The sequence below is a fragment of the Lethenteron reissneri genome, unplaced genomic scaffold (assembly GCF_015708825.2).
Source record: "Lethenteron reissneri isolate LAM-NWPU_2019-01 unplaced genomic scaffold, ASM1570882v1 scaffold_1639, whole genome shotgun sequence".
In the NCBI taxonomy this organism is placed as follows: Eukaryota; Metazoa; Chordata; class Hyperoartia; order Petromyzontiformes; family Petromyzontidae; genus Lethenteron; species Lethenteron reissneri.
Genome location: NW_026891376.1, coordinates 2,023,201 through 2,039,346, shown reverse-complemented (window position 1 = coordinate 2,039,346; position 16,146 = coordinate 2,023,201).

Genomic DNA, 16,146 nt, shown 5'->3' with positions numbered 1-16,146 from the left:
TCTCCACCCTTCAATCATCTCCATCCCTTCGATCATCTCCACCCTTCAATCATCTCCACCCTTCGATCATCTCCACCCTTCAATCATCTCCACCCTTCGATCATCTCCACCCTTCGATCATCTCCACCCTTCAATCATCTCCACCCTTCAATCATCTCCATCCCTTCGATCATCTCCACCCTTCAATCATCTCCACCCTTCGATCATCTCCACCCTTCAATCATCTCCACCCTTCAATCAACTCCATCCCTTCAATCATCTCCACCCTTCGATCATCTCCACCCTTCAATCATCTCCACCCTTCAATCATCTCCACCCTTCAATCATCTCCACCCTTCAATCATCTCCACCCTTCAATCATCTCCACCCTTCAATCATCTCCACCCTTCAATCATCTCCACCCTTCAATCATCTCCACCCTTCAATCATCTCCACCCTTCGATCATCTCCACCCTTCAATCATCTCCACCCTTCGATCATCTCCACCCTTCGATCATCTCCACCCTTCAATCATCTCCACCCTTCAATCATCTCCACCCTTCAATCATCTCCACCCTTCAATCATCTCCACCCTTCAATCATCTCCACCCTTCAATCATCTCCACCCTTCGATCATCTCCACCCTTCAATCATCTCCACCCTTCAATCATCTCCACCCTTCAATCATCTCCACCCTTCAATCATCTCCACCCTTCAATCATCTCCACCCTTCAATCATCTCCACCCTTCGATCATCTCCATCCCTTCGATCATCTCCACCCTTCGATCATCTCCACCCTTCGAGCATCTCCATCCCTTCGATCATCTCCACCCTTCGATCATCTCCACCCTTCGATCATCTCCATCCCTTCGATCATCTCCACCCTTCGATCATCTCCACCCTTCGAGCATCTCCATCCCTTCGATCATCTCCACCCTTCGATCATCTCCACCCTTCGATCATCTCCATCCCTTCGATCATCTCCACCCTTCGATCATCTCCATCCCTTCAATCATCTCCATCCCTTCGATCATCTCCACCCTTCAATCATCTCCACCCTTCAATCATCTCCATCCCTTCGATCATCTCCACCCTTCAATCATCTCCACCCTTCAATCATCTCCACCCTTCGATCATCTCCATCCCTTCGATCATCTCCACCCTTCAATCATCTCCACCCTTCAATCATCTCCATCCCTTCGCCCTTCAATCATCTCCACCCTTCAATCATCTCCACCCTTCAATCATCTCCACCCTTCAATCATCTCCACCCTTCGATCATCTCCATCCCTTCAATCATCTCCATCCCTTCGATCATCTCCACCCTTCAATCATCTCCACCCTTCAATCATCTCCATCCCTTCGATCATCTCCACCCTTCAATCATCTCCACCCTTCAATCATCTCCACCCTTCGATCATCTCCATCCCTTCGATCATCTCCACCCTTCGATCATCTCCACCCTTCGATCATCTCCATCCCTTCGATCATCTCCACCCTTCGATCATCTCCACCCTTCGATCATCTCCATCCCTTCGATCATCTCCATCCCTTCGATCATCTCCACCCTTCGATCATCTCCATCCCTTCGATCATCTCCATCCCTTCGATCATCTCCACCCTTCGATCATCTCCATCCCTTCAATCATCTCCACCCTTCAATCATCTCCATCCCTTCGATCATCTCCACCCTTCAATCATCTCCACCCTTCAATCATCTCCATCCCTTCGATCATCTCCACCCTTCAATCATCTCCACCCTTCAATCATCTCCACCCTTCAATCATCTCCACCCTTCAATCATCTCCACCCTTCGATCATCTCCATCCCTTCAATCATCTCCATCCCTTCGATCATCTCCACCCTTCAATCATCTCCACCCTTCAATCATCTCCATCCCTTCGATCATCTCCACCCTTCAATCATCTCCACCCTTCAATCATCTCCACCCTTCGATCATCTCCATCCCTTCGATCATCTCCACCCTTCGATCATCTCCACCCTTCGATCATCTCCATCCCTTCGATCATCTCCATCCCTTCGATCATCTCCACCCTTCGATCATCTCCATCCCTTCGATCATCTCCACCCCTTCAATCATCTCCATCCCTTCGATCATCTCCATCCCTTCGATCATCTCCACCCTTCGATCATCTCCATCCCTTCAATCATCTCCATCCCTTCAATCATCTCCACCCTTCAATCATCTCCATCCCTTCAATCATCTCCATCCCTTCGATCATCTCCACCCCTTCAATCATCTCCATCCCTTCGATCATCTCCATCCCTTCGATCATCTCCACCCTTCGATCATCTCCATCCCTTCAATCATCTCCACCCTTCAATCATCTCCACCCTTCAATCATCTCCACCCTTCAATCATCTCCATCCCTTCAATCATCTCCATCCCTTCAATCATCTCCACCCTTCAATCATCTCCATCCCTTCAATCATCTCCACCCTTCAATCATCTCCACCCTTCAATCATCTCCATCCCTTCAATCATCTCCACCCTTCAATCATCTCCACCCCTTCAATCATCTCCACCCTTCGATCATCTCCATCCCTTCAATCATCTCCACCCTTCGATCATCTCCATCCCTTCGATCATCTCCACCCTTCGATCATCTCCATCCCTTCAATCATCTCCATCCCTTCAATCATCTCCACCCTTCAATCATCTCCATCCCTTCAATCATCTCCACCCTTCAATCATCTCCATCCCTTCAATCATCTCCATCCCTTCAATCATCTCCATCCCTTCAATCATCTCCATCCCTTCAATCATCTCCATCCCTTCAATCATCTCCATCCCTTCAATCATCTCCACCCTTCAATCATCTCCATCCCTTCAATCATCTCCATCCCTTCGATCATCTCCATCCCTTCAATCATCTCCATCCCTTCAATCATCTCCACCCTTCGATCATCTCCATCCCTTCGATCATCTCCACCCTTCAATCATCTCCACCCTTCAATCATCTCCATCCCTTCAATCATCTCCACCCTTCGATCATCTCCACCCTTCGATCATCTCCATCCCTTCGATCATCTCCATCCCTTCGATCATCTCCATCCCTTCAATCATCTCCATCCCTTCAATCATCTCCACCCTTCGATCATCTCCATCCCTTCGATCATCTCCATCCCTTCAATCATCTCCACCCTTCGATCATCTCCACCCTTCGATTCGATCATCTCCATCCCTTCGATCATCTCCATCCCTTCGATCATCTCCATCCCTTCAATCATCTCCATCCCTTCAATCATCTCCACCCTTCGATCATCTCCATCCCTTCGATCATCTCCATCCCTTCAATCATCTCCACCCTTCGATCATCTCCACCCTTCGATCATCTCCATCCCTTCGATCATCTCCATCCCTTCGATCATCTCCATCCCTTCGATCATCTCCATCCCTTCAATCATCTCCATCCCTTCAATCATCTCCACCCTTCGATCATCTCCACCCTTCGATCATCTCCATCCCTTCGATCATCTCCATCCCTTCGATCATCTCCATCCCTTCAATCATCTCCACCCTTCGATCATCTCCATCCCTTCAATCATCTCCATCCCTTCGATCATCTCCATCCCTTCGATCATCTCCACCCTTCGATCATCTCCATCCCTTCAATCATCTCCATCCCTTCGATCATCTCCACCCTTCGATCATCTCCATCCCTTCAATCATCTCCACCCCTTCAATAATCTCCACCCCTTCAATCATCTCCATCCCTTCAATCATCTCCACCCCTTCAATCATCTCCACCCTTCAATCATCTCCACCCTTCAATCATCTCCACCCCTTCAATCATCTCCACCCTTCAATCATCTCCACCCTTCGATCATCTCCACCCTTCAATCATCTCCACCCTTCAATCATCTCCACCCCTTCAATCATCTCCACCCTTCAATCATCTCCACCCCTTCAATCATCTCCACCCTTCAATCATCTCCACCCTTCAATCATCTCCACCCTTCGATCATCTCCACCCTTCAATCATCTCCACCCTTCAATCATCTCCACCCTTCAATCATCTCCATCCCTTCAATCATCTCCACCCTTCAATCATCTCCACCCTTCAATCATCTCCACCCTTCAATCATCTCCACCCTTCAATCATCTCCACCCCTTCAATCATCTCCACCCTTCAATCATCTCCACCCCTTCAATCATCTCCACCCTTCAATCATCTCCACCCTTCAATCATCTCCACCCTTCGATCATCTCCACCCTTCAATCATCTCCACCCTTCAATCATCTCCACCCTTCAATCATCTCCACCCTTCAATCATCTCCACCCTTCAATCATCTCCACCCTTCAATCATCTCCACCCTTCAATCATCTCCACCCTTCAATCATCTCCACCCTTCAATCATCTCCACCCTTCAATCATCTCCACCCTTCAATCATCTCCACCCTTCAACCATCTCCACCCTTCAATCATCTCCACCCTTCAATCATCTCCACCCTTCAATCATCTCCACCCTTCAATCATCTCCACCCTTCAATCATCTCCACCCTTCAATCATCTCCACCCTTCAATCATCTCCACCCTTCAATCATCTCCACCCCTTCGATCATCTCCACCCCTTCAATCATCTCCACCCTTCAATAATCTCCACCCCTTCAATCATCTCCATCCCTTCAATAATCTCCACCCCTTCAATCATCTCCATCCCTTCAATAATCTCCACCCCTTCAATCATCTCCACCCCTTCAATCATCTCCATCCCTTCAATCATCTCCACCCCTTCGATCATCTCCACCCTTCAATCATCTCCACCCCTTCGATCATCTCCATCCCTTCGATCATCTCCATCTTTTCGATCATCTCCACCCTTCAATCATCTCCATCCCTTCGATCATCTCCATCCTTCAATCATCTCCACCCTTCAATCATCTCCACCCTTCAATCATCTCCACCCCTTCAATCATCTCCATCCCTTCAATCATCTCCATCTTTTCGATCATCTCCACCCTTCAATCATCTCCACCCTTCAATCATCTCCACCCTTCGATCATCTCCATCCCTTCAATCATCTCCACCCTTCAATCATCTCCACCCTTCAATCATCTCCACCCTTCAATCATCTCCACCCTTCAATCATCTCCATCCCTTCAATCATCTCCACCCTTCAATCATCTCCACCCTTCAATCATCTCCACCCTTCAATCATCTCCACCCTTCAATCATCTCCATCCCTTCAATCATCTCCACCCTTCAATCATCTCCATCCCTTCAATCATCTCCACCCTTCAATCATCTCCACCCTTCAATCATCTCTCACCCTTCAATCATCTCCATCCCTTCAATCATCTCCACCCTTCAATCATCTCCACCCTTCAATCATCTCCACCTTCAATCATCTCCACCCTTCAATCATCTCCACCCTTCAATCATCTCCATCCCTTCAATCATCTCCACCCTTCAATCATCTCCACCCTTCAATCATCTCCACCCTTCGATCATCTCCACCCTTCAATCATCCTCCACCCTTCAATCATCTCCACCCTTCAATCATCTCCACCCTTCGATCATCTCCACCCTTCAATCATCTCCACCCTTCAACCATCTCCACCCTTCAATCATCTTCCACCCTTCGATCATCTCCACCTTCAATCATCTCCACCCTTCGTAATCAATCTCCACCCTTCAATCATCTCCACCCTTCGAGTCATCTCCACCCTTCGATCATCTCCACCCTTCATCATCTCCACCCTTCGATCATCTCCACCCTTCGATCATCTCCACCCTTCATCATCTCCACCCTTCGATCATCTCCACCCTTCAATCATCTCCACCCTTCGATCATCTCCACCCTTCAATCATCTCCACCCTTCGATCATCTCCACCCTTCGATCATCTCCACCCTTCGATCATCTCCATCCCTTCGATCATCTCCACCCTTCGATCATCTCCACCCTTCGATCATCTCCATCCCTTCGATCATCTCCACCCTTCGATCATCTCCACCCTTCGATCATCTCCATCCCTTCGATCATCTCCACCCTTCGATCATCTCCACCCTTCGATCATCTCCACCCTTCGATCATCTCCACCCTTCGATCATCTCCACCCTTCGATCATCTCCACCCTTCGATCATCTCCACCCTTCAATCATCTCCATCCCTTCAATCATCTCCACCCTTCGATCATCTCCACCCTTCGATCATCTCCACCCTTCAATCATCTCCACCCCTTCAATCATCTCCACCCTTCGATCATCTCCATCCCTTCGATCATCTCCACCCTTCGATCATCTCCACCCTTCGATCATCTCCATCCCTTCGATCATCTCCACCCTTCGATCATCTCCACCCTTCGATCATCTCCACCCTTCGATCATCTCCACCCTTCAATCATCTCCACCCTTCGATCATCTCCACCCTTCGATCATCTCCACCCTTCAATCATCTCCATCCCTTCAATCATCTCCACCCTTCGATCATCTCCACCCTTCGATCATCTCCACCCTTCAATCATCTCCACCCCTTCAATCATCTCCACCCTTCGATCATCTCCACCCTTCGATCATCTCCATCCCTTCGATCATCTCCACCCTTCGATCATCTCCACCCTTCGATCATCTCCACCCTTCGATCATCTCCACCCTTCAATGATCTCCACCCTTCGATCATCTCCACCCTTCAATCATCTCCACCCTTCGATCATCTCCACCCTTCGATCATCTCCACCCTTCAATCATCTCCATCCCTTCAATCATCTCCACCCTTCGATCATCTCCACCCTTCGATCATCTCCACCCTTCAATCATCTCCACCCCTTCAATCATCTCCACCCTTCGATCATCTCCATCCCTTCGATCATCTCCACCCTTCGATCATCTCCACCCTTCGATCATCTCCATCCCTTCGATCATCTCCACCCTTCGATCATCTCCACCCTTCGATCATCTCCATCCCTTCGATCATCTCCACCCTTCGATCATCTCCATCCCTTCGATCATCTCCACCCTTCGATCATCTCCACCCTTCGATCATCTCCACCCTTCGATCATCTCCATCCCTTCGATCATCTCCATCCCTTCGATCATCTCCATCCCTTCAATCATCTCCACCCTTCGATCATCTCCATCCCTTCGATCATCTCCACCCTTCAATCATCTCCACCCCTTCGATCATCTCCACCCTTCGATCATCTCCATCCCTTCAATCATCTCCACCCTTCGATCATCTCCACCCTTCAATCATCTCCACCCTTCGATCATCTCCACCCCTTCAATCATCTCCATCCCTTCGATCATCTCCACCCTTCAATCATCTCCACCCTTCAATCATCTCCACCCTTCGATCATCTCCACCCTTCGATCATCTCCACCCTTCGATCATCTCCACCCCTTCGATCATCTCCACCCTTCGATCATCTCCACCCTTCGATCATCTCCACCCTTCGATCATCTCCACCCCTTCGATCATCTCCACCCTTCGATCATCTCCATCCCTTCGATCATCTCCACCCTTCAATCATCTCCACCCTTCAATCATCTCCACCCTTCAATCATCTCCATCCCTTCAATCATCTCCATCCCTTCAATCATCTCCACCCTTCAATCATCTCCACCCTTCAATCATCTCCACCCTTCAATCATCTCCACCCTTCGATCATCTCCACCCTTCGATCATCTCCACCCTTCGATCATCTCCACCCCTTCGATCATCTCCACCCTTCGATCATCTCCATCCCTTCAATCATCTCCACCCTTCGATCATCTCCACCCTTCAATCATCTCCACCCTTCGATCATCTCCACCCTTCAATCATCTCCACCCTTCAATCATCTCCACCCTTCAATCATCTCCACCCTTCAATCATCTCCACCCTTCAATCATCTCCACCCTTCAATCATCTCCACCCTTCAATCATCTCCACCCTTCAATCATCTCCACCCTTCAATCATCTCCACCCTTCAATCATCTCCACCCTTCAATCATCTCCACCCTTCAATCATCTCCATCCCTTCAATCATCTCCACCCTTCAATCATCTCCACCCTTCAATCATCTCCATCCCTTCAATCATCTCCACCCTTCGATCATCTCCACCCTTCAATCATCTCCATCCCTTCGATCATCTCCACCCTTCAATCATCTCCACCCTTCAATCATCTCCATCCCTTCAATCATCTCCACCCTTCGATCATCTCCACCCTTCAATCATCTCCATCCCTTCGATCATCTCCACCCTTCAATCATCTCCATCCCTTCAATCATCTCCACCCTTCAATCATCTCCACCCTTCAATCATCTCCACCCTTCAATCATCTCCACCCTTCAATCATCTCCACCCTTCAATCATCTCCACCCTTCGATCATCTCCACCCTTCAATCATCTCCACCCTTCGATCATCTCCACCCTTCAATCATCTCCACCCTTCAATCATCTCCATCCCTTCAATCATCTCCACCCTTCGATCATCTCCACCCTTCAATCATCTCCATCCATTCAATCATCTCCACCCTTCGATCATCTCCACCCTTCGATCATCTCCACCCTTCAATCATCTCCACCCTTCAATCATCTCCATCCCTTCAATCATCTCCACCCTTCGATCATCTCCACCCTTCAATCATCTCCATCCATTCAATCATCTCCACCCTTCAATCATCTCCACCCTTCGATCATCTCCATCCCTTCAATCATCTCCACCCCTTCAATCATCTCCACCCTTCGATCATCTCCACCCCTTCAATCATCTCCACCCTTCGATCATCTCCACCCTTCGATCATCTCCACCCCTTCAATCATCTCCATCCCTTCGATCATCTCCATCCCTTCGATCATCTCCACCCTTCAATCATCTCCACCCCTTCAATCATCTCCACCCTTCAATCATCTCCACCCTTCGATCATCTCCACCCTTCGATCATCTCCACCCTTCGATCATCTCCACCCCTTCAATCATCTCCACCCTTCAATCATCTCCACCCTTCAATCATCTCCACCCCTTCAATCATCTCCACCCTTCAATCATCTCCACCCTTCGATCATCTCCACCCTTCAATCATCTCCATCCCTTCAATCATCTCCACCCTTCAATCATCTCCACCCCTTCAATCATCTCCACCCTTCAATCATCTCCACCCTTCAATCATCTCCACCCCTTCAATCATCTCCACCCTTCAATCATCTCCACCCTTCGATCATCTCCACCCTTCAATCATCTCCATCCCTTCAATCATCTCCACCCTTCAATCATCTCCACCCCTTCAAATCATCTCCACCCGTCAATCATCTCCACCCTTCAATCATCTCCACCCCTTCAATCATCTCCACCCTTCAATCATCTCCACCCTTCGATCATCTCCACCCTTCAATCATCTCCATCCCTTCAATCATCTCCACCCTTCAATCATCTCCACCCCTTCAATCATCTCCACCCTTCAATCATCTCCACCCTTCAATCATCTCCACCCCTTCAATCATCTCCACCCTTCAATCATCTCCACCCTTCAATCATCTCCACCCCTTCAATCATCTCCACCCTTCAATCATCTCCACCCTTCGATCATCTCCACCCTTCAATCATCTCCATCCCTTCAATCATCTCCATCCCTTCGATCATCTCCATCCCTTCGATCATCTCCACCCTTCGATCATCTCCACCCTTCAATCATCTCCACCCTTCGATCATCTCCACCCTTCAATCATCTCCACCCTTCGATCATCTCCACCCTTCGATCATCTCCACCCTTCAATCATCTCCATCCCTTCAATCATCTCCACCCCTTCAATCATCTCCACCCTTCGATCATCTCCACCCTTCAATCATCTCCACCCTTCAATCATCTCCACCCTTCAATCATCTCCACCCTTCAATCATCTCCACCCCTTCAATCATCTCCACCCCTTCAATCATCTCCACCCTTCAATCATCTCCATCCCTTCAATCATCTCCACCCTTCAATCATCTCCACCCTTCGATCATCTCCATCCCTTCAATCATCTCCATCCCTTCAATCATCTCCACCCTTCAATCATCTCCACCCTTCGATCATCTCCACCCTTCGATCATCTCCATCCCTTCAATCATCTCCACCCTTCAATCATCTCCACCCTTCAATCATCTCCACCCTTCGATCATCTCCATCCCTTCAATCATCTCCACCCTTCAATCATCTCCACCCTTCAATCATCTCCACCCTTCAATCATCTCCACCCCTTCAATCATCTCCACCCCTTCAATCATCTCCCACCCCTTCAATCATCTCCATCCCTTCAATCATCTCCACCCTTCAATCATCTCCATCCCTTCAATCATCTCCACCCTTCAATCATCTCCATCCCTTCAATCATCTCCACCCCTTCAATCATCTCCACCCTTCAATCATCTCCACCCTTCAATCATCTCCACCCCTTCAATCATCTCCATCCCTTCAATCATCTCCACCCTTCAATCATCTCCACCCCTTCGATCATCTCCACCCCTTCAATCATCTCCACCCCTTCAATCATCTCCACCCTTCGATCATCTCCACCCTTCAATCATCTCCATCCCTTCAATCATCTCCACCCCTTCGATCATCTCCACCCCTTCAATCATCTCCACCCTTCGATCATCTCCACCCTTCAATCATCTCCATCCCTTCAATCATCTCCATCCCTTCAATCATCTCCACCCCTTCAATCATCTCCATCCCTTCAATCATCTCCACCCCTTCAATCATCTCCACCCCTTCGATCATCTCCACCCCTTCAATCATCTCCACCCTTCGATCATCTCCATCCCTTCGATCATCTCCATCCCTTCAATCATCTCCATCCCTTCGATCATCTCCATCCCTTCAATCATCTCCACCCTTCAATCATCTCCACCCTTCAATCATCTCCACCCTTCGATCATCTCCACCCTTCAATCATCTCCATCCCTTCGATCATCTCCACCCTTCAATCATCTCCACCCTTCGATCATCTCCACCCTTCAATCATCTCCACCCTTCAATCATCTCCACCCTTCGATCATCTCCACCCTTCAATCATCTCCATCCCTTCGATCATCTCCACCCTTCAATCATCTCCACCCTTCGATCATCTCCACCCTTCGATCATCTCCACCCTTCAATCATCTCCACCCTTCGATCATCTCCACCCTTCAATCATCTCCACCCTTCAATCATCTCCACCCTTCAATCATCTCCACCCTTCGATCATCTCCACCCTTCAATCATCTCCACCCTTCAATCATCTCCACCCTTCAATCATCTCCACCCTTCAATCATCTCCACCCTTCGATCATCTCCACCCTTCGATCATCTCCACCCTTCGATCATCCCCACCCTTCGATCATCTCCACCCTTCAATCATCTCCACCCTTCAATCATCTCCATCCCTTCGATCATCTCCACCCTTCAATCATCTCCACCCTTCAATCATCTCCATCCCTTCGATCATCTCCATCCCTTCGATCATCTCCACCCTTCAATCATCTCCACCCTTCAATCATCTCCACCCTTCAATCATCTCCACCCTTCAATCATCTCCACCCTTCGATCATCTCCACCCTTCGATCATCTCCACCCTTCAATCATCTCCACCCTTCAATCATCTCCACCCTTCAATCATCTCCATCCCTTCAATCATCTCCACCCTTCGATCATCTCCACCCTTCAATCATCTCCACCCTTCGATCATCTCCACCCTTCAATCATCTCCACCCTTCGATCATCTCCACCCTTCGATCATCTCCATCCCTTCAATCATCTCCACCCTTCAATCATCTCCACCCTTCGATCATCTCCACCCTTCAATCATCTCCACCCTTCGATCATCTCCACCCTTCGATCATCTCCACCCTTCGATCATCTCCACCCTTCGATCATCTCCACCCTTCAATCATCTCCACCCTTCAATCATCTCCACCCTTCGATCATCTCCACCCTTCGATCATCTCCACCCTTCGATCATCTCCACCCTTCGATCATCTCCACCCTTCGATCATCTCCACCCTTCAATCATCTCCACCCTTCGATCATCTCCACCCTTCGATCATCTCCACCCTTCGATCATCTCCACCCTTCAATCATCTCCACCCTTCGATCATCTCCACCCTTCGATCATCTCCACCCTTCAATCATCTCCACCCTTCAATCATCTCCACCCTTCGATCATCTCCACCCTTCAATCATCTCCACCCTTCGATCATCTCCACCCTTCAATCATCTCCACCCTTCAATCATCTCCACCCTTCAATCATCTCCACCCTTCGATCATCTCCACCCTTCAATCATCTCCACCCTTCGATCATCTCCACCCTTCGATCATCTCCACCCTTCAATCATCTCCACCCTTCAATCATCTCCACCCTTCGATCATCCCCCCTTCAATCATCTCCACCCCTTCAATCATCTCCACCCTTCGATCATCTCCCTTCAATCATCTCCATCCCTTCAATCATCTCCACCCTTCGATCATCTCCACCCTTCGATCATCTCCACCCCTTCAATCATCCACCCCTTCAATCATCTCCACCCTTCAATCATCTCCACCCTTCAATCATCTCCTTCGATCATCTCCACCCTTCAATCATCTCCACCCTTCGATCATCTCCACCCTTCGATCATCTCCACCCTTCATCATCTCCACCCTCGATCATCTCCACCCTTCGATCATCTCCACCCTTCAATCATCTCCACCCTTCAATCATCTCCACCCTTCGATCATCTCCACCCTTCAATCATCTCCACCCTTCGATCATCTCCACCCTTCAATCATCTCCACCCTTCAATCATCTCCACCCTTCAATCATCTCCACCCTTCGATCATCTCCACCCTTCAATCATCTCCACCCTTCGATCATCTCCACCCTTCGATCATCTCCACCCTTCAATCATCTCCACCCCTTCAATCATCTCCACCCCTTCGATCATCTCCACCCCTTCAATCATCTCCACCCCTTCAATCATCTCCACCCTTCGATCATCTCCACCTTCATCATCTCCATCCCTTCAATCATCTCCACCCTTCGATCATCTCCACCCTTCGATCATCTCCACCCCTTCAATCATCTCCACCCTTCAATCATCTCCACCCTTCGATCATCTCCACCCTTCGATCATCTCCACCCCTTCAATCATCTCCACCCTTCAATCATCTCCACCCTTCAATCATCTCCACCCTTCGATCATCTCCACCCCTTCAATCATCTCCACCCTTCGATCATCTCCACCCTTCGATCATCTCCACCCCTTCAATCATCTCCACCCTTCGATCATCTCCACCCTTCGATCATCTCCACCCCTTCAATCATCTCCACCCCTTCAATCATCTCCACCCTTCGATCATCTCCACCCTTCAATCATCTCCATCCCTTCAATCATCTCCACCCTTCGATCATCTCCACCCTTCGATCATCTCCACCCCTTCAATCATCTCCACCCCTTCAATCATCTCCACCCTTCAATCATCTCCACCCTTCAATCATCTCCATCCCTTCAATCATCTCCACCCTTCGATCATCTCCACCCTTCGATCATCTCCACCCCTTCAATCATCTCCACCCTTCGATCATCTCCACCCTTCGATCATCTCCACCCTTCAATCATCTCCATCCCTTCGATCATCTCCACCCTTCGATCATCTCCACCCTTCGATCATCTCCACCCCTTCAATCATCTCCACCCTTCAATCATCTCCATCCCTTCGATCATCTCCACCCTTCAATCATCTCCCACCTTCACCCTTCGATCATCTCCACCCTTCAATCATCTCCACCCTTCGATCATCTCCACCCTTCAATCATCTCCACCCTTCGATCATCTCCACCCTTCAATCATCTCCACCCTTCGATCATCTCCACCCTTCGATCATCTCCACCCTTCAATCATCTCCACCCCTTCAATCATCTCCACCCCTTCAATCATCTCCACCCTTCGATCATCTCCATCCTTCGATCATCTCCACCCTTCAATCATCTCCATCCCTTCAATCATCTCCACCCTTCGATCATCTCCACCCTTCAATCATCTCCACCCTTCGATCATCTCCACCCTTCGATCATCTCCACCCTTCAATCATCTCCACCCTTCGATCATCTCCATCCTTCGATCATCTCCACCCTTCAATCATCTCCACCCTTCAATCATCTCCATCCCTTCAATCATCTCCATCCTTCGATCATCTCCACCCTTCAATCATCTCCACCCTTCGATCATCTCCACCCTTCGATCATCTCCACCCTTCAATCATCTCCACCCTTCAATCATCTCCATCCCTTCGATCATCTCCACCCTTCGATCATCTCCACCCTTCGATCATCTCCACCCCTTCAATCATCTCCACCCCTTCAATCATCTCCACCCCTTCAATCATCTCCATCCCTTCAATCATCTCCATCCCTTCAATCATCTCCACCCCTTCAATCATCTCCACCCTTCAATCATCTCCACCCCTTCAATCATCTCCACCCCTTCAATCATCTCCACCCTTCAATCATCTCCACCCCTTCAATCATCTCCACCCCTTCGATCATCTCCACCCTTCAATCATCTCCATCCCTTCAATCATCTCCATCCCTTCAATCATCTCCACCCCTTCGATCATCTCCACCCCTTCGATCATCTCCACCCCTTCAATCATCTCCACCCCTTCAATCATCTCCACCCCTTCAATCATCTCCACCCCTTCAATCATCTCCACCCCTTCAATCATCTCCACCCCTTCAATCATCTCCACCCCTTCAATCATCTCCACCCCTTCAATCATCTCCACCCCTTCAATCATCTCCACCCCTTCAATCATCTCCACCCCTTCAATCATCTCCATCCCTTCAATCATCTCCACCCCTTCAATCATCTCCACCCCTTCAATCATCTCCACCCCTTCAATCATCTCCACCCCTTCAATCATCTCCATCCCTTCGATCATCTCCAACCCTTCAATCATCTCCATCCCTTCGATCATCTCCATCCCTTCGATCATCTCCAACCCTTCAATCATCTCCATCCCTTCGATCATCTCCATCCCTTCGATCATCTCCATCCCTTCGATCATCTCCATCCCTTCGATCATCTCCACCCTTCGATCATCTCCATCCCTTCGATCATCTCCATCCCTTCGATCATCTCCACCCTTCGATCATCTCCATCCCTTCGATCATCTCCATCCCTTCGATCATCTCCATCCCTTCGATCATCTCCACCCTTCGATCATCTCCATCCCTTCGATCATCTCCATCCCTTCGATCATCTCCATCCCTTCGATCATCTCCACCCTTCGATCATCTCCATCCCTTCGATCATCTCCATCCCTTCGATCATCTCCACCCTTCGATCATCTCCATCCCTTCGATCATCTCCATCCCTTCAATCATCTCCACCCTTCAATCATCTCCACCCTTCGATCATCTCCACCCTTCGATCATCTCCACCCTTCGATCATCTCCACCCCTTCAATCATCTCCATCCCTTCAATCATCTCCACCCCTTCAATCATCTCCATCCCTTCAATCATCTCCATCCCTTCAATCATCTCCATCGTGCTCTCGTCAACCGCAGCGGCTCTTGGCGGGCTCTCGAACAAAGACCGACACCGGATCGCGCGCTTCTCAGATGCGCTCCCGCGGCCGTCTGGAGCCCTCTTCCTTCCGTCATTTTGAAGCCACTTCGAGCTGAGCACTCGTAAATGTAGATTTTTTAAAAATGTCACTTCTTTTAAAGAGTTTTTGTGTTCAGTTCGATTAGCGTCGTTGGCTAGGCACGGTGCTGAAAGAAGTTCAGGGTCCACACGCATGAACACATCATTGGTGCCTCTGCCTTGTGCACGTTGACTAATCCAGGCGTTCATCTTCCGGCCTTGTCAGAGCAATTCACACGGTGGGCACCTACCCAACGCTTCTCTCAACAGCACCATTCATTCAGTTCTTCACAAACACCGCCAGCTACCAACTCCACCCAACCCACTCCACCCCACTCAACCCACCCACCCCCCCCAAACTAACCCACCCCCCACCAACCCAACCCAAGCCAACCGAACCCAACCCCACCCACCAACCCACGCAACCCTCTCCATCCAACCCAACTCACCCCCCCCCCCCCCCACTTACCTGCAGAGTGGCGCCTGTGTGCGTGCCCCCCCTGTTGCTCCTCGTGGGTCTCTGGGAGCGAGCAGCGGACCCAGCAGGGACCCCACGCTCATCCTCCTGCCC